The sequence below is a fragment of the Vombatus ursinus genome, unplaced genomic scaffold (genome assembly GCF_900497805.2).
Source record: "Vombatus ursinus unplaced genomic scaffold, bare-nosed wombat genome assembly UNPS02014814.1, whole genome shotgun sequence".
Lineage (NCBI taxonomy): Eukaryota > Metazoa > Chordata > Mammalia > Diprotodontia > Vombatidae > Vombatus > Vombatus ursinus.
In genome coordinates, this window is record NW_020954592.1 from 14,080,253 (window position 1) to 14,097,039 (window position 16,787).

Sequence of the window (16,787 nt, forward strand, 5' to 3'; positions counted from 1 at the left end):
CATGAGAGTCAGCATGTTGTAGTCTAGAAAACTGGACTTGGAGTCAAAGGGGGGTCTCGGTTCAAATTCTCGCTCTGCTACTTACCAGCTGTGGGATCTTGGGGAATTTCAGTTAAGTTCTTTGGGTTTCCTCTTCTATAAAATGAGGGGGGTGGGCTAGATGCCCTTCCCCCCCCAACATTCTTTTCTAGCTCTAAAGCTATGAGCTCATGATTCTACCATATTGTAAATGAGCCTAGTTTGCCCAAGGACTAGATTAGCTAAGAGTTGAGGCTCATTACAGAAAAGTTGGCACCAGGTGACCTTTTTTTTTTAAATCCTCAGCAACTCCTGAAACTGGCTACTAAGGCTTCTAGAAGTTTTGGTCTATGTTGGTATAGGGAGTACTAATGTTTATGAAATCATAAGTCTTTTGAAAAAAATCTAGATAAAATCTAGATACCTAGATGGAGAGGTGACAAGATGACACACACATCTATACCTGTGAATTTGTTTTTCTCATGGTTAACTATACAAACATATGTGTATGAACAAGGTACTATAAGAATTCATAGGAAGGAGATCATTTGTAAATGAGGGATCAGGAAAAACTTCATGAAAAAAAGTTAAAGTTTGACATAAGTTAAAGATTAAGCCAAATTTTTTCAGACCCCTCTGGGCAATGTTTATTACATACCTACCTTTTGTCTCTATAGTATCTTCTCATCTTGCCTAGGTTATATCATTATGACAGTTGTAACTGTTGTGTTTCAGTTTCTAGTTCTTAAGTATCTGTGTTTGGAGGAAGAAATATTCACCAGATTTCTATTAGCTAAAGTAAATCTCTACTTTTTAGTAGGTGTTTAACCTTTAATAGAATAGCATCAGTAGAGGACACTGATTTATTTTCTTTTGAGTGAATAGTGGTTTCTGTTGTGGTGCAATAATCTAGTAGACCTAAAAGTTGTTGATTTACCAAAATATTGCTTGTAATTGAGCAGTCTTTGTACCCGAGAGTTTTGACTAGGTTTATGCTACAGTTGATTTTTCTTTTCATGTCCAAACAAATTATAGCAATAGCACAAAAAAGAAAAAAAAATTGACTCTTTCAGCAGACAGGAAATAAATTGTATGTGATCAGACTATGGACTTGTTATTTCAAATTTCAAAATCAATACCAAGTTGGAAGAAAATAAAATTGAAATGGTATAGTAATATACTGATGAGATAACTCATGCCTGATTTATTTAAATGAGCTATTGATGACACCTCAAATGGAAAGTTTATAAAAGAACACATACTAACATAGGTTCTTGCCATTTCTTAAGGAACTATGAGAAGAGTTAAGAGGTATAGGATGAGTGACTTTGTGGCTCTTGAATCAGGTCTTTATAATTTGGCTATTTTGTTTGAAGAATTACTAATTGAATCTTTTTTCGTACCTGACATCTCATCAACACCGTCTGTCCCTCTGATTGGACTCTCTGACTAGAGCAGAGCAGTGGGCTCCAGGACCTCTATTTAAGGAGAGGACTCAGCACAGACTTCCCCACTTACAACTAACCACACTGTTTTTGAGATTCTTTGGACTTCTCCATCATGACCTTGGATGGTTACCTTCTTCCCTGCCCCTGCCTTCTACCTTTTCCCTTTTCAGCTTTCTTATTTGTGTTATCTTTTCCCATTAGATTTTAAGTTTCTTGAAGGCAGGAACTGTCTTTTTATTTGTATTTAAATTCCCAATGTTTAGCACAGTGCCTAGCACATGGTAGGTACATGTTTATTGACTGAATTGCTACATTGTTTGATTATGCTCATTTTCAGATGTAAGTGCAAAAATATTTTTTAAAAACCTAACATAAATGGTTTGAGATTATATTCTCTTCATTAATGTATTATTGAATTGTGACTTATATGTGACTTTGTCACCATATTCTATGGTAGATATAGCACCTCAGGGCTCTCCAAAAATTCCAACTTTTCTTTGGATCAAATCCTTACCCAAGGCAATCAGCCTTCAGACTTTCTTGGGTCATTGTGGCAGAATGGATAGAGCGCTAGGCTTAGATCAGGGGTTCTTAACCTTTGTTGTGTCATGATCCCTTTTGTTAGTCAGGTGAAGCCTGAGGATCCTTTCTCAGAACAATGTTTGTTGCCTCTATTCATATTGGAAGGAAATGCGAAATTTCATTTAGAGGTTAGTGAAAATAAAGATGTAATTTTTTTCCCATTCAAGTTCATGGGCCCCCTAAAATCTACTCTTGGACCCCTTGAAGTTCTGTGGACCTCAGTTAAGAACCTCCAACTTAGGAATAATTTGGTCTAACTCTTTCCACTGACATTTATTAGCTGTGTAACCTTAGCCAAATCACGCAACACTACAAGACCAGGTGCACCAATTGTGTCAAACGATGCAAGGATTTAAAAAATTTTAAAAATAGTTTTACTGTAACATTCTATAACTCCTATCTCTCAAAATTTATAAATACAAATAATTATAAGCAGATGTTATAATTTTACTTTGAAATGAAAATTTTCATCCTACTATCTCTAGCATATACAAATGTACTGTGTCAGTGATGCAGCTTGAATACCTTTCAGTACTTAAATTCCTATCTCTCTTATGCTCTCACAGCCTCAGTTTCCTCATCTATCAGATGGAGATATTAATAACTCTAGTACTTAGTTCTTCCATTTATTTTAATGTTTAAATGAGAATGTATGAAAAATGTGTTGCAAATCTTAATAGCCTATGTAAATTGATGTTCCTTTACCTTGGTTCCTTGGGTTCAGAAACCTGTATTTGCCTGATCCCTAATTCCCCTTTCCTCTTCTTTGCTTGATGTTGTCATAACCTGCTACTTATATTCCCTTGTCCTCTTATGCTTGTCTGCCATATCAAACCCCTAATGGATTTTCTACGGTTTATTTACAAGTAAAAATGGAATCTGCAAATTCAGAAATAATATTCCAAGATAAAGTTATTAAAAATGCATAAAAATGAACTGCATCACACTTAAGTTTTCTAACCCAGTATTTAACTATGATTCTAGTGGCCTAAAGCAGCAATCATGTTTCTAGGCTAGAAGAACAAGCTGTGACATCTAAGTGTATTATGGTCCCCAAAGAGAACGTTGTTTCCTCTCCTAGAACACTTGGGGGGGCAATATGGGATTCAATTCCCATCTGCTCTTTGGCTCCATCTCACTTAGGTATTCTGTAATCCCAGTGTTAGTGTCATCCAAATTTTTGATATCTTTTCTTTGGAGATCTGTCCCCTTTCTTCCCAGTCACTTTCCCCCTGTAACCAAAACTCTATATAAATAGGGAGAAACAGTGTTCACATCAACTCAGTAACGGATTATTTCCTCTCTCTGGACCTCAGTTTCCTCTAGAGGATTGAGGCTCAAATCTCAGCTCTGTTATTTACTACCTGTGTGACCTAGGATAGATTACTGAATCTCTCTGACCTTCATTTTTTTCTTCTGTATGATCTTATGAACTCAAAACCACTATTTCTAGAGTATATAGATGAACCATTTTATTTTGTTAAGAATAAGATGAGTGATACCCATGTATATAGGGTATCCCAAAAGTCAGTGTAGTTTTAAGCAATTAAAACTTGCTTTTGGGACTTTAGAGGTACTCTGTGTGTGTGTGTGTGTGTGTGTATGTGTGTGTGTATGTTTATATACACAAAACATATATTCTTATTTTCCAAAGTTTTGTTTTTGGCTCCTAATGTTTCTTAATTATTTTTAAATCAGATTTTGTTACTACATAACAATAATCATAGTATATATATCATGCTTTTAATTACCAGAATTTCTGCTTTTCTTCCTCATCTTGTATATTAGGGGCATAGCATTTTTTCTTTCAGATATTTTGATCTCTCAGTTAAGACTCTAGCTACTATGGAACTTTCTGATATTTTTACTTCAGTTAACCAGCTTAGGTACAGCAGAGTGGTATGAGTAAGTCTTTTCCAGTAAATCTTTTACATTATGCTAAATGAAGCACTTCAGTGTTTGCTAAAATATAGTTAGTTCAGGACTTTCAGATGTGACCTGCACTTTGAGATTGACCTGGGCTAAGTAATAGGTACTTTTTCAAGGACAAAGATTGGAGGATAGTGGGAGGTTAAAGAGGAGCTATCATTGGGACATAAAGAATATGGAAATTTTTATATAATAAGTGAAAGGTGAAGATTCTATGAAATATCAGTAGTAGTTCTCTGATATAATGGGATAGTTCTCACCTAAGTAGTTCTCTGCAGGAAAAAAGTGGAATTGTATTGCAGGATACCAATCATCTTCTTTTGAAATTGATGTACACAAAACTGCTCCATAGTTTTGTAAGAGTTTTCTCCTCTCTGGGGTAGTATAATACTCTAAGAGGGATGACAAAAGTCCTTTCTGCTGAGCCCTTTGATTCTGATTAGGTCAAAGAGAACTATAAAGTTTAGGTTCATAATGATCCTGTGTTTGTCACTCAGATCTCTAGCTGGTTCAGTGTTTCCAGGCTTAGGGATCATTCTCAAAGTCTAGTTAAGGTTCAATAAAAGATTTTACTTTAATTTGAAAATGTACTGGTTGTTCTGCTTAGGGTCTTGATCAAATTCTGTGTCCTTAGGGCTCCTGGAAAGATAGGTGAATTTCTGGACATTTGCTCTCCTGGCTTCCCTTCTCTTTTCTTTTTATTGAAGATATGTATCTGGGAACCCACTTTGATCTAGACCTATTAGGAATGTCCTCCTCATATTGCCCTCTTCACCTGTTCCCCACTTCTCCTCTCCCCTTCTTCTGACCCATCCTCGTAACTTACTACTCTAGATTTTAGTACTTTGGACAACTGAGACCTGTAGAGCAGGGGATAAAGGTTGAAGGTTTGATGCTAAATGATCTAATCCACAAAGTCTTTCAGGACTTGAATAGGGAATAGGGAGAAAAAGAAGAGGGCAGGGTAGCAGTATAATGTGATAGATACCTGAATTAGTCTTTATCATGCAGTTTCTGGCACTACATTCCACCACTAAAATACAATGTGGTGCATTCATTAAACAAGCATTTATTTAGTACCTACCATGTGCCAGACACTGAGGATATAAAAATGAGGCCATTTTTGCTCTCAAAAAGCTTTTTTTTTTTTTATTAAGGATCATTTGATTACCTGTAAGGATGAATGGCTTATGGCTGACCCAGGCCATTAATACCTGACATATGTCACTGGAACCAGACAAAGTTTCCAGTGATATGACCAGAGGTTGACTGGTTTGTAGCATCTCCATCCTCATATGCTGGAGTAAGTCATATATCCCTGTGGGGTTTGTCAGAACACTATATAAAATATTTTATTCCTTTCCTCTTGCTGGCAGAAGGATTGTTTGTGCTTTGAGTGATCTGTGATTTTGTCAATATTAATACATCTGTCTCTCTCATAGATTTCCACCCATCTTAATACATTGTGGGTTGCGCTGGCCAAAAACAGTTCATCGCTTAATTGGCTAACTTTGGTAATGAGCCTTTCTCCTCCTAAATTAACTAGGCTTATCATCTGTCCATAGTCATACAGTTCATCACCAGGGTTCTATTTGGATCCTTTCCAGTTTGCCTAGACCTTATGAGAGCTTGTGCTACGTGGCAGAGCCTTTGAGAATCTAGAATCATGTCCTTGTGAAAGACATTGAAGTAGAATTGTAGTGGAGGTGTTTTATGCTGTTGGTATATAAATACCAATGATTATGGTTATTTGAAAAACAGATCACTAATTGTATTCCCTGAGTCATTTTTGCTTCAGTTCACCTACCACAGTCCCAGTATAGGGACTGCTATAAATATTGCTATATGGTAACATCCAAATGAAGTAGATGAAGAATCAAAGGAAATGATACTGTTTCCTTGTTTTTATTTTGCTGTCAGTTTTATTATTTTAAGATGTTCCTGCAGTACACTGCTTAATATACTTTATTGACTAAAGGTTCAGTATTTCATGGCATTAGAAATATTACAAACTAAATTAATATCTATTTTGGATGAGTTTATTAAGGCTCATTTTACACCAATTTTTTTTTGTAATTTCTTTTTAAAAAGGATGGATTAATGAATGAATGTTTCAGGTGCTTGCTATTTTCAGCACATGACATTTTGTTACCAACTTCTCAACTAAGCTTTCCATTTTAAAAAAAATAAAGCTGATAAAGATTTTGGTGCCTCAGACCCATTCAATATATATGTTTATAGCTACAAAATTACTTGCTTTGAATATAGGAAATTACTGCAATTTAAAAAGAAGAATGGCAAAGAATATGCAGAATAAAACGATGTTACATGTTTTAACATTTAGGTGTCTTCATCTGTAGACAGAGTGCTGCATTTGATAGAACAAAGACCTGATCCCACCTTAGGCATTGTAGGCAGTATGACCCTGGTCAGGTCACTTAGCCTCTTTACTTATCTATAGCTTCTCTTTCTTTCCTCATCTGTAATATAAGGCATTTGGGCTTGATGACTTCTACTAAGGTTCCTTTGAGCTCCAAAGCTGAATTCTATGATTTTAAAATCCTGTGATCTGGGGTATGTAGTCATTTGTTCTCAAAATATCTAGTACAAAAGGAATTTACTAGATAAATGAAATGCTGGGATTAAACTAATGCATATTTTTTGTAGTAGAGAAATGGGCAGCAGTTGCAACATGAAAATAGAATTGATTGCCAGTTAACCAAGATCCAAATGTCTATTGTGTTGGTATCTACTTTTTTTTTACTCACAAGAAGTTTACACTTTATTTTATTTTATTTTTGCTTTAGTCAGTCATAATTATTAAGTGCCTACTGTGTGCTAGGGATACAAAGAAAGGCAAAAGTCAGTCATTGTCCTCATGAAGCTCACAACCTTTTTTTTTAATTTTTAAATAAATTTTTTTATTAATTAATTTATTTTTAGTTTTCAACAATGACTACCATAAGCTTTTGAGTTTTAAATTTTCTCCCCCTCCCTCCACACCTCCTTCCCCAAGATGGCATGCAATCTGATATAGGCTCTACATATACATTCCTATTAAACATATTTTCACATTAGTCATGTTGTAAAGAAGAATTAGAACCAATAGGAAAAACCACAAGAAAGAAGAAACAAAACGAAACAGAAGAAAAAGAAAAGAGCAAATAGTATGCTTTGATCTGCGTTCAAACTCTGTAATTCTTTCTCTGGATGTGGATAGCTTTTTCCATCATGAGACTTTTAGAGATGTCTTAGGTCCTTGCATTGCTGAGAAGAGCTAAGTCTATCAAAGTTAGTCATCACACAATGTGGCTATTGCTGTATACAGTGTTCTCCTATTCTGCTCATTTCTCTCAGCATCAGTCCATACATGTCTTTCCAGGTCCATTACATTTATATCCCACAACTTGTTCAGCCATTCCCAATTGATGGGCATCTCCTCAGTTTTCAATTCTTTGCCACCACCGAGAGAGCTGCTGTAAATATTTTTAAAAAATATTTAAATATTTTGGGTCCTTTTCCCATTTTTATGATCTTTTTGGGATACAGATTTAGAAGTGGTATTGCTGGGTCAAAGGATATACATAGTTTTATAGCCCTTTGGGCATAGTTCCAAATTGCTCTCTAAAATGGTTGGATCAGTTCACAGTTCCACCAACAGTGCAGTAGTATTCCGATTTTCCCACATATTCTCCAGTATTTATCATTTTCCTGTTTTGTCATGTTAGCTAATCTGATAGGTGTGATGTGGTACCTCAGAGTTGTTTTGATTTGCATTTCTCTAATCAATAGTGATTTAGAGCATTTTTTCATATGACTGTAGATAGCTTTAATTTCTTCATCTGAAAACTGCTTTTTCATATCCTTTGACCATTTATCAATTGGGGAGTGACTTGTATTCTTATAAATTTGACTTAGTTCTCTATATATTTTAGAAATGAGGCCCTTATTGAACACTGGTTGTAACAATTCTTTCCCAGTTTTCTGCTTCCCTCCTAATCTTGGTTGCATTGTCTTTGTGCAAAAACTTTTCAATTTAATGTAATCAAAATTATCCATTTTACATTTCATAATGTTCCTTGTCTCTTGTTTGGTTATAAATTCTTCTGTTCTCCATAGATCTGACAGGTAACCTATTCCTTGCTTTCCCAGTTTGCTTATAGTATCAGCCTTTATATCTAAATCGTGTACCCATTTTGACTTTATTTTGGTATATGGTGTAAGATTTTGATCTATGCCTAGTTTCTGCCATACTCTTTTCCAGTTTTTCTATCAGTTTTTATCAAATAGTGAGTTTTTATCCCAGAAGCTGGGGTCTTTAGGTTTATCAAACAGTAGATTACTGTAGTCATTGACTACTGTGTCTTGCATACCTAACCTATTCCACTGATCCACCACTCTATTTCTTAGCCAGTACCAAGTAGTTTTGATGATTGCTGTGTTATAATACAATTTAAGATGTGGAACGGCTAGGCCACCTTCCCCAGCATTTCTTTTCACTAGTTCCCTTTATATTCTGGATGTTTTGTTTTTACAGATGAATTTTGTTATTATTTTTTCTAGCTCTATAAAATGCTTTTTTGGTAGTTTGATTGGTATGGCACTGAATAAGTAAATTAACTGAGGTACAATTTGTATCTGCTTTTAAAGTATAATTATTCTTTGATCAGCAGCTGATTAAATTTTTTTTTCAATATTTGTGTTTTTATTATATATGTGTTATTTATATTATGTGCTAATCTTGTGTGCATATACACATGTACACATATATATGGGTATTTTCTTGATTGTTACAGGGGCTTTGCAGAGTAAGTTTTGAAATGCTTAAAACTTAAATGTGACTTTCTTTTTATCCCCAACAAACATTTTTATTTATTTTGTATTTTAGTGTTCCCCAGTTAGATGTAAAAACAAATTTTTTAACATATCTTTTTAAAAATTTTGAGTTCCAAACTCTCTCCCTCTGTTCCTCCTCTCTTTTCTCCTGGAGGAGGCAGGCAGTTTGGTATAGATTATACATGTGCAGTCATGCAAAACATATTTCCATATTAGTCATGTTGTGAAAGAAAACACGGACTAAAAAAAATCAACACAAGAAAAATAAAGAAAATTTTAAAAAGTATGCTTTAATCTCTCTGCATCAGACTCCATCAGTTCTTTTCTCTAGAGATGGATAGCATTTTTAACTGTAAGTCCTTCAGAATTGTCTTGGATCTATAGCAAAGTCATTCACAGTTCATCATCGTATAATATTGTTCTTATTGTGTACAATGTTTTCCTGGTTCTGCTCATTTCACTTTGCATCAGTTTATGTAAGTCTTATTTTTTTAGCTTTCAAATATTTACTTAGTATTTTATTTCCCCCTAGTTATGTGTAAGAACAATTTTTAACATCATTTTTTAAAACTTTGAGTTTCAAATTCTCTCTGTCCTCCTCCCCCCATTGAGAATGCAAGCAATTCAATACAGGTTATACAGGTGTAGGCATGCAAAACATTTCCATAATAGCCATATTGTGAAAGGAAACAGACAAAAACACTCAAAGAAAAATAAAAAAGTTATGCTTCAATCTGTATCCAGACACCATCCGTTTTTTTCTCTGCAGAGGGATAGCATTTTTCATCATAAGTCCTTCGTAGTTGTCTTGGATCCTTGTATTACTGAGACTAGCTAAGTCATTCACAGCTGATCATCTTACAGTATTGCTGCTACTTTGTACACAGTGCATTTCACTTTGTATCAGCTCATTTAAATCTTTCCAGGTTTTTCTGAGAGCATCCTGCTCATCATTTCTTATAGTACAATAGTATTTTATCATAATCACATACCACAACTTGTTCAGCCATTCCCCAATTGATAGGCATCCCCTTAATTTCTAATTCTTTGCACCCAGAAAAGAGCTGCTGTAAATATTTTTGTACGTATTTTGTTCTTTTCCTTTTTTTTTTTTTTATCTCTTTTGGGATACAGACCTAGTAGTGGTATTACTAAGTCAAAGGGTATGCACATGGTTTTATAGGCATAGTTCCAAATTGCTCTACAGAATGGTTGAATCAGTTCACAACTCCACCAATGTTGCATTAATGTCTCATTTTCCCTACACTCCCCTCCAACATTTGTCATTTACCTTTTCTGTCCTTTTAGCCAATCTAATAGGTATGGTGTAGTACCTCAGAATTGTTTTAATTTGCATTTCTCCAATCAATAGTGAGTTAGAGTATTTTTTTTTCATATGACTATAGATAATTTTGATTACTTCATCTGAAAGCTGATCATATCTTTTGATCATTTGTCAGTTGGGGAATGGTTTGTATTTTTATAAATTTGACTCAGTTCTCTATGTGTTTGAGAAATGTGGCCTTTATCAGAGAAACTTGCTTTAAAATTTTTTCACAGTTACTATTGCAAACTATTTCCCTCTATCCTTCTCCCTCCTCCTGTTTATTCTATTCTCTCCTTTTACCCTGTCCCTCCTCAAAAGTTTTTTGCTTCTGATTACCCCCTCCCCCAATCTGCCCTCCTTTCTCTCACACTCTCCCTTTTCTTATTATACTCTTCCCCTCCTACTTTCCTGTAGGGTAAGATAGATTTCTTTACCCAATTGCATGTGTATGCTCTTTGAGCCAATTCTGATAAGAGTAAGGTTCACTCCCCCTCACCTCCCACCTCCCTCCTCTTCCCCTCCACTGTAAAAGCTTTTTCTTGCCTCTTTATGTGAGCTAATTTGCCCCATTCTACCTCTCCCTTTCTCCCCCCTTAATTTTATTTTTTAGATATCATCCCTTTATATTCAACTTAGACTTGTGCCCGCTCTCTATATATATACACTTCTTCTAACTGTCCTATTAATGAGAAAGGTCTTGTGAGTTACAAATATTATTTTCCAATGTAGCAATGTAAACAGTTTAATCTATTAAATCTCTTATGATTTCCTTTTCCTGTTTACCTTTTTATGCTTCTCTTGAGTCTTGTATTTGAGAGTCAGATTTTCTCTTTAGCTCTGGTGTTTTCATCAAGAATGTTTGAAAGGTCTCTATCAAATTGAGTGTCCATTTTTCCTCCTGAAGGATTATACTCAGCTTTGCTGGGTAGATGATTCTTGGTTGTAATCCTAGTCCCTTTGCCCTCTGGAATATGATATTCCAAGCCCTCTGATCCTTTAATGTAGAAGCTGCTAAACTTGTGTTATCTTAACTGTGGCTCCATGATACTTGAATTGTTTCTTTCAGGCTGCTTGCAATATTTTCTCCTTGACCTGGGGACTCTGGAATTTGGCTATAATATTCCTGGCAGTTTTCATTTTAGGATCTCTTTCAGGAGGTGATCAGTGGATTCTTTCAGCTTCTATTTTACTGTCTGGTTCTAGAACATCAGGGCAATTTTCCTTGACAATTTCTTGAAAGATGATGTCTAGGCTCTTTTTTTGATTATGGCTTTCAGGTAGTCCAATAATTTTTAAATTATCTCTCCTGGATCTATATTCCAGGTCAGTTGTTTTTCCAGTGAGATGTTTCACATTGTCTTATATTTTTTATTCTTTTGGTTTTGTTTTATTGTTTCTTGATTTCTCAAAAAGTCATTAGCTTCTACTTGCTCAATTCAAATTTTTAAGGAATTATTTTCTTTTTTGTTTTTTGTTTTTGTTTTTAGGCAGTTGGGGTTAAGTGACTTGCCCAAGGTCACACAGCTAGTAAGTGTCAAGTGTTTGGTCTGAGGCCGGATTTGAACTCCTGAATTCAGGGCCAGTGCTCTATCCACTGCACCACCTTGCTGCCCCTAGGAATTATTTTCTTAAGTGAGCTTTTGGACCTCCTTTTCCATTTGGCTAATCCTGCTTTTTAAGGCATTCTTCTCCTCATTGGATTTTTGTACCTCTTTTACCATTTGGCCTAGTTTGTTTTTTAAGGTGTTATTTTCTTCAATATTTTTTTGTGTCTTCTTTACCAAGCTGTTGACTCGTTTTTCATGATTTTCTTGTATCACTCTCATTTCTCTTCCAAAATTTTCCTCTACCTCTCTTACTTGATTTTTAAACTGCTTTTTGAGCTCTTTCATGGCCTGAGATGAATTCATACTTTTTCTTGGAGGTGTTAGATGTAGGAGCTTTGACGTTATTGTGTTCTTCTGAACGTATGTTTTGATCTTCCTTGTTGCTATAGTAGCTTTTGATAGAGTTTTTTTCTGTTGTTTGCTCATTTCCCCAGCTTATTAGTTGACTTTTAAGTCTTTGTTAAAGTAGGGCTCTGCTTCCAGGGTTCAAGGTGCACTGTCCTAAGCTTCAGGCTTTTTTGCAGCTGTTTTAGAGGTACTTCTAGGACCTGTAAGTTTTCAGTTCTTCCAAGGTGATATGATCTAAGGAGAGATATTTACTCTTCTCTTGGCCTGTGCTCTGGTCTGTGAGCAACCACAAGCATTCTTTTCTGTCCTGGAACCATGAGGACAATTCCCCCCTCTACTGTGGTTACACGTTCTGCTGTATTAGTGCTCCTCCTTGCTCTGGGACTGCCAACCGGATCTGAGTATGGACAAAGCAACAGAGTCCTGCTTCAGTGCTAGCAAAAAGATTCCTGTAATTTCCTTTTGACCAGTTGTTTGACATCCCTCTTCCTCCCAATCTGTGGGCTTAGAACTCCAGAAGCAGGCGCTGTCACTTCCAGAGTCTGCTCTTTTTTGGCTGTGAGTAGGGCTGCGCTGGACTGTGCTTCATTCTCACCCAGTTATAACAGAACTTCCCTGCTGATCTTTGAAGTTTTCTTTGTTGTCTGTGGGCTGAGAGGTCTGGAAACCACTGCTGCTGCCAGTGATTCAGTTGCCCTGAGGCCTGCTCCCAGTTTGCTGGGGCCTGGTTTGCACTGGTGCAGCCTACGCTGGACTGCTTTCCTCTCCCACCCTGGTGCAACAGACCTTTCCTGTTGACCGTCTAAATTGTCTTGGGCTGGAAATTTGCTTCACTCCATCTTTTTGTGCTGCTCTAGAATTTGGTTAGAGTCATTTTTAAAGGTATTTAGAGGGATTTGGGGGAGAGCCCTTTACTCTGTCTTTACTCTGCCATCTTGGCTCCACTTCTCATGTAAGTCTTTCTAGGTTTTTCTGAGAGCATCTTGCTTGTTATTTCTTTTAGCACAATAGTATTTCATCACAATCATATACCACAACTTGTTTAGCCATTCCCCAGTTGATGGGCCACCACAAAAAGCTGCTATAAATATTTTTGTACATACAGGTCCTTTTCCTTTTTGTTTTTGATCTCTTTTGGGATATGGACCAGTATAGTGGTATTGCTGCATCAAAGCATGTGCATGATTTTATAGTCCTTTGGACATTGTTCCAAATTGTTCTCCAGAAAGGTTGGACTAGTTCACTACTCTACCAACAGTCCATTAGTATCTCAGTTTTCTCACATCCCCTCCAACATTTTTCATTTTCCTTTTCTATCATATTAACTAATCTGATAGGTATGGGGTGATACCTCAGACTTGTTTTAATTTGCATTTCTCTAATCAGTAGAGATTTAGAGCATTTTTTCATATGGCTATAGATAGCTTTGATTACTTTCTCTGAAAACTACCTACTCATATCTTTGACCATTTATTAATTGGGGAATAGTTCTTTAAATGTGACTTTCTAAAGTATTGCTTACCATAACTAAGCTTTTCTGAAGATTCAAACCTTGACCCTTTGCTCTTCTGTTTTCTGTGAGTAGATGGGACCTATCTCATAGCTCCAGCTATGTTGATACTTGTCAAATGTCATCTCTATCTTTTCATCTAAGATCTGTTCCCTAAACCACCTAAAGGACATTTTTACTTGGAAACCATACCATTACCTCAGAGTTGATAGTCTTATTAAAGATTTCGTCATTCTCCTCCAATCGTGTCTTCTCATTTTCCATATTTGTTAACATTATTATCGTTTTCAGGCATCTAAGCTTGAAACTTTAGAGAGATCTTTGACTCTGCTTTTGTTTGCTAAGGACCAGGTCCGATCTAGTCGTCTTTTGAAATGACTATTGTATTCTTATTTTCCTATTTCCATTACCATCACTCAAGTGGAGAATTTTGGATTTGGTAGGACAAATTGCTATATTTTCCCTAGACTATTTGTAATATTCTGGTAATTCTTTTTCTTTACTTTTTTTAAAATTTTAGTCATTCTCTTTCTATTCTCTCCCTTCATTCTATCGAAAGTTGTCATCTAACCATTGTTTGAAAACTTACTGTGATAGGAATTAAATATCATATATTCACTTTTTGGTTCTAGACATTAATTACTGATGTGACAGTACTTTTAGAAACAACTGTTTATCTCTATTCAAGACTGCTATATTTGTTAAAGGAAAGATATAAACCAACAACAACATAGAAGAGAGACTAATGATGTATCATATGGAGTTGCAACAACTTGTGCCTGAACTATTAAAAACTTGTTGATACTGGAAAAATTAGAAATGGAAAAAAAGGCAGAAATATTTATTTTGATTATTATAGTTTTCTACAAAATTAAACATTAAAAATTAAACCATAAAATTAAAAGAAATTATAATATGTAAAGTAATCGTTATATATTGTAAGGGGGAATAAAAGCTCAGAAATCATCTTAAACAGTAAAGGTATCTCTAGATTCTCCTCTTCTGACTAGACTTAGCTTCTCAGTATAATAGGGGCTCCTCAGTGAGATCCATAATGACTAGAAGGGAATTTTTAACAATTTATTAAAAAAAAAAAAGAAATGAATACTTACCTGTAGACTTTGACATGTTGTTAGAAGGCTACTCCATTGTGTTAATACGTGAGTGCTGTATGTATGCTCGAGACAGGTTAGTGCAGATGAGTAGGGAGTTGAACCCTGAATTGAATAGGAGGAAAACAGTGGGGCAGGGTGGATCGGATTTGGGAGATTGCAGTGCCTGTAACTATCCCACCAATATTCTTTGCAAAGAATTGAAGCTGTTAGTGATCAAATGTCACTAGAGAACCACATGGCAGGCCCTGTGTAGCATATTTCCAGTCATGATATGCATACAAGAAGTGACTGAAGTGTAAAAATGAGGTTGATTAAAGTAACTAAACCATTCTCTCCCACTTAAAATGGATGATAAGTTGCCTAATCAGTCACTCTCAATTATAGGCTTTGGACTAAGAGCTAAAAAGTATTTGGAACTGAAATGACATTGCAGAAGAGTCCTCATAGTCTTAGGAAACTTGGTCATGCCTCAGTACTAAATTATCAAGGTAGCTCAGGACTCTGAGTCCTCGTGAGAAGATAGTATAGTCTTGGCTTTTCATTTAAATCCCTAAGGCAGAAGCATTTCCCAGGAGAAGAAAAGCATGACTGCTAATTCCCACATTCCAAGGGAAGAGGCCAGAGGAGGAAATACTTTTCCTTTTTGGTTTCAACTCATCAGACAGGTACAGGTGTCTTCCAGCACCTCTTCCATTCCCTGCAGTTTGGTTCAGTAATAACATATATAGCTACTATTTCCTGATTTGTTACAAGGTCTTTAATTTGTCTGGTTAGGAGGTTAAGGTCATGATAAATAATAGAAAAGGCTGAAAATAGTTACAATTTATCTCACTCTTTTGGTCTATAACTAGGTTCATTTATCTTTTCTTCATTTGGTTTTGTCATTTCCCCTTCAGGGAACAGAAATTTCTTCCCACTTTTTTTGAAGCTAGTTAGTAATTATGATTGAATTATTGTAGAGAACTGGAAGCAGCTTTGACAAATCTTTACTTTTTTGGTTCCATTTAGAATGCCTAAACAATTAATATAGGATGCTCATGTTTTGTAACTTGTATTATGTACCCATAAACAAGTCTTGTATTATTTTAATCTGTTGAATTATTACTATTTTTCTCTCCTTTCAACATTAAAATTCACGCCTTCTACTAATTTATTTCTTGAGCTACTCGAGCATTCCTATTTTATCCAGGATATGTAATCATCACCAATAAGTAATTATATGTTATCATTTATTACAGTAGAACCATTATATTTGGTCCGTAACATCTCAATCTTCAATGTGGTAAGTGAAGTAAAAAAAAAAGCAGTAAAGAAGACCAACCAATGGGAAGGCCAACTGAACCAGATGAAGACCATACAGAAGAAGGCAACACTTTTTAAAAAAATTATTTATTTACTTTTAGATTTCAACATTCCCTTCCATAAGATTTTGAGTTCTAAATTTTCTCCCCTTACCTCTCTTCCCCTGTCCCCAAGATGGTGTGCAATCCAATGTAGGCTCTACATATACATTCATATTAAAAATATTTTCACATTAGTCATGTTGTAAAGAAGAATTAGAACCAATGGGAGAAACTACGAGAAAGAAGAAACAACAACAAAAAAAGAGAAAAAATGGTATGCTTCAATCTGCATTCAGACTCCATAGTTCTTTCTCTGGAGTGGACAGCATTTTCCATCATGAGTCTTTTGGAGTTGTCTTAGATCCTTGCATTGCTGAGAAGAGCTAAGACTATTAAAGTCAGTCATCGCGCAGTGTGGCTGTTACTGTGTACAGTGTTCTGGTTCTGCTTATTTCACTCAGCATCAGTTTGTATAAGTCTTTCCAGGTTTTTAAACAACATATGGTTTGTGGTTCTTAATCCACTCTGCTATCAGCTTCCATTTTGTGGGAGAGTTCATCCCATTCACATTTCACAATTATGATTTCTATCTGTGTCTTTCTCTCCATCTTGTTTTCCTCCTTGTTAATGTTTTTCTCTCTCCTTTCTCCCTTTCCCTCCTCGCTAGAGTTTTGCTTTCGACCACTGCCTACCTCAGTCTGCCCTCCCTTCTATCCACCCCCTC

At 35.7% G+C, this 16,787-nt stretch overlaps 1 protein-coding gene across 2 annotated transcripts in view; it reads left to right on the top strand.

Annotated features, from left to right (window-relative positions):
• The window catches only part of CDKL5 (cyclin dependent kinase like 5), a 266,772-nt gene that overhangs the window by 20,431 nt on the left and 229,554 nt on the right, over nt 1-16,787 (top strand). The window lies entirely within an intron of this gene.